This window comes from Tribolium madens, unplaced genomic scaffold (genome assembly GCF_015345945.1).
Source record: "Tribolium madens isolate multiple individuals breed KSU strain unplaced genomic scaffold, Tmad_KSU_1.1 Scaffold_7;HRSCAF=85;Tcas5.2_LG10, whole genome shotgun sequence".
Classification (NCBI taxonomy): domain Eukaryota; kingdom Metazoa; phylum Arthropoda; class Insecta; order Coleoptera; family Tenebrionidae; genus Tribolium; species Tribolium madens.
This window is the reverse complement of record NW_025401050.1, coordinates 1,361,163-1,364,183: the sequence shown is the minus strand read 5'-3', so window position 1 is coordinate 1,364,183 and position 3,021 is coordinate 1,361,163. Positions and strand designations below refer to the sequence as shown.

The 3,021-nt window shown below is 28.9% G+C and overlaps 1 protein-coding gene and 1 long non-coding RNA gene across 5 annotated transcripts in view; one reads left to right on the top strand and one right to left on the bottom strand.

Moving 5' to 3' along the window:
• LOC123010326 overlaps positions 1 to 3,021 on the top strand; it is a 54,518-nt gene that overhangs the window by 5,887 nt on the left and 45,610 nt on the right. The window contains exon 1 of one of the 4 annotated variants that reach the window (XM_044407137.1): positions 2,050 to 2,198. The exons of 1 other annotated variant lie outside the window; for it this stretch is intronic. The gene's annotated coding sequence lies outside the window, so the exon portion shown is untranslated. Of the gene's footprint in view, positions 1 to 2,049; positions 2,199 to 3,021 lie in introns of those variants that run through there. 2 more of the 4 variants (XM_044407133.1, XM_044407135.1) reach the window with 2 other exon arrangements.
• LOC123010331 overlaps positions 1 to 3,021 on the bottom strand; it is a 13,724-nt gene that overhangs the window by 9,153 nt on the left and 1,550 nt on the right. The gene's annotated exons all lie outside the window — the stretch shown is intronic.

The window sequence follows — 3,021 nt, the reverse complement described above, 5'->3', positions numbered from 1 at the left end:
AACTTGTAATCTGTTTTTTAATAGTATTTTATTAAAAAAATGTATTTTACTCAAAACTTGAAAAGAAAAGTTGTGTTACATGATGTTACTGTTTAATTAAATGTTTATTTTATGAGAAAAATCATATGTTTCTTTGTGATATTATTATATAAAATATATTGTTCCAAAGTGATTAATAATATAATTTTAAAATTCATATTTAAATTTACATCTCCACAAAGATGCAAAGTATTTATGAAACTCTCTCCGTACTCAACAAGTTATTCAAGTAAAACACATTTACATACCGGGTGTTTAATATTAAAAAAACATAAATATACTACTCCAAAAAATTAAAGGAACAAAAAGTTTTCCTAAATTTTTTGGTAATTTTTGGAAAGCTGTAACTTATTGAAAAATTGTCGCATCTAGGTTAAAAAAAAACATTTTAAAGACTAAAGTTTATAGTTTTGAGATATTTTGGCAAAATGTTTTTCTGTGCTACGATTATCACGCAATTTTAAGTAATATTGCTTTTGGTCCACGGGGTAGGGATTTTTTTGGTAAGTCAGCGCATAGACCGGATAGCACCTTTAGTATGGTTTTTTCATATTCTCTTTACGTCAATTTGTCGCTGAGATATTTGACTTTAAATGAAAAAGGATCCTTTTGTTTTTGATCATCAATATCTCAGCAACCAATGACCAAACACAATATATAAGGGTAGTGTCAAAAACTGGAATCAATGTCTTACAACATCGTTTTACGATTTTTTGAAAAATATTTTTTTCCACCCTCAACTTTGATTTCAAGAAAAGAGAAAAAAGTAACTTTTTGCGTTATTTTAGTAAATCTACCGCGTATTCACTAATAATGATGAAGAGACTAATGTTTTTAGGTGTTTTTACAGCTTAATGGATCCCCTATAGCCCTGATAATTTTAAACTCGATTCATCGAACCGTTTTTTCGGACCGATTGATCAAAGTTTTGCAAAAGAATTAAAGGAACAATTGCACATATTGTTTCTGAACACTTTTTGAAATTTCTGCACAACTATTAAATTTACCCTGTTTATACATATAATTAATTATTAATTAATTAATTTTTAAGAAATAAATCCATAAAATCAAAAAGATTAATTATTTGTATAGTGGATAACGCGTTGAGGACAAATAAAAGACTTTTCCTTAAAAATAGCCGTTTTTCTTATGTGTTATCAATTTACATAATATTCTATAGTTTTCAATAGTTATAAGTGCTACCTTCAACCACATACAATTGACAAAAATGATGAAAAATCATTTTATAAATAAACTCTTCACGTAATACTTTTCTTATAAGGTAACACACAAAGTAATTTTTCCACCATGTATGTACCTAATTATTAATAACCTCTTCTTCTTCTTAGATCTTCTTGGTATGGAAACTATGAACAAAAACACGGTTAGCCCGTCACACCAATAAAACAGTTTTATTCTCACCTGAGGATGACCACTTTGTAGTTGAAACGTGTTGTGTTTTAAATAAAAGTTTGGTGTGACAGGTTAATCGTGTTTTTGTTCTTTAATAACCTCTGTCCAACAGCCCTGATGATGAAATAATAAAATTTCGAAACGTCGGCTATTTAAGGAAAAGTCTTTTATTTGTCCTCAACTCGTGATCCACTATATAAACAAATGATGCAGGACGTTAACACAATTAGTACTAATAAGATTAATTATTGTTTTCATGAAATTAAATGAAGAAAATTATTTTCGTCCAATTTCATAATTAGCCCTGTTGGCTTCCTGTCCTCATCCACACGTTCCAGGTTTGTTTAAAATAAAATCAAACAGAAACCTCTCCCGCTTGGAGTAGGTACACACGCGTATAGGTAATTATTTTAAGAATTAAAAATCGTCTATTTTAAATTACTACAGTTTCAAGTTTCGACGCACGTCCCACGTTGTTTTCAGGCAAACACTGAAAGCTTCAGTGTGGACATTTGTCTGTGATTGGATAGTTAAGTCATGGTGTCGTGTGCAACAACGTTTGAGTCCCAGTTACTGAAAGTTTTGACCGCCATATTCGATTTGTTCTATTAAGTGAATAATTGGTGATTTTCAAACGTTTCACCGGGAAGTTTGATACAAATAACGTTTATTGTTTAAGTGAAATGTGTTGTGGATGATAATATACGATCGGCTTGTGTAATTTTGATTATTTGAACGATTTGGAGGTAATGGTTTGTTTTGGCGGGATGACGGCGTCGGTTTCCGCCATTTTGCTTCAGCGGTTTCACTTTCAGCAATACATTTCCCAATAATTGAAACGGTTTATTTTGAATTAACACAACCTAAACATGTGTATTAGTACCTAACAAAATAGAGTTGTCTCTCAAAGAATGTTTTCGGCGTTTAATTTCGGCTATTAAATAAACAATAATAAGAAAATTATAGTTGTTGCGTATTGTTTTTGAAAACTTCTTTAAACATTTTAGATACTTCAAGTTAATTGTAGGAACCTGATCAAGCGTGTGTAGCTATTACCTAAATGTAAATAAAATAAAAAATCATTCTTTTGGAAAAGTTTGTAATAAAGTTCTTACTTTTTAGATTAAGTTTTCCTTCACCTTGTTATCCGGAAGGATTTTTCAATGTTTTCTCATATATTTTTTAAAACATTAAAAAAATCTATTTCATGACTGTTTTTATACTCGTTTACCTACTCGTATTTAGAGCAGAAAGATGAATAATAAATTACACAATTTAATATTTTTTATTGATGTATTGTTATGTACATAACAATAATTTCTGGATAATTGTAGTTAGAATTGAGCAAAAGTTCAACTAGTAATCATAACGTCTAAGAATGCGTTTTTCTTCTCCCAAAATTAAAAATTTCAAGCAAATTACTATTCTTCATAAACTAAAATGTTTTTTTAGTAAAAACTTTTTTGTTGACACACTTCTCCCAAATTTTTATGCTAAAAACTGTAATTTTTTGAATATTGTAGAAAATAATTCAAAAAAGGAAACGAATTATTGTTTCTGTAAAATGTA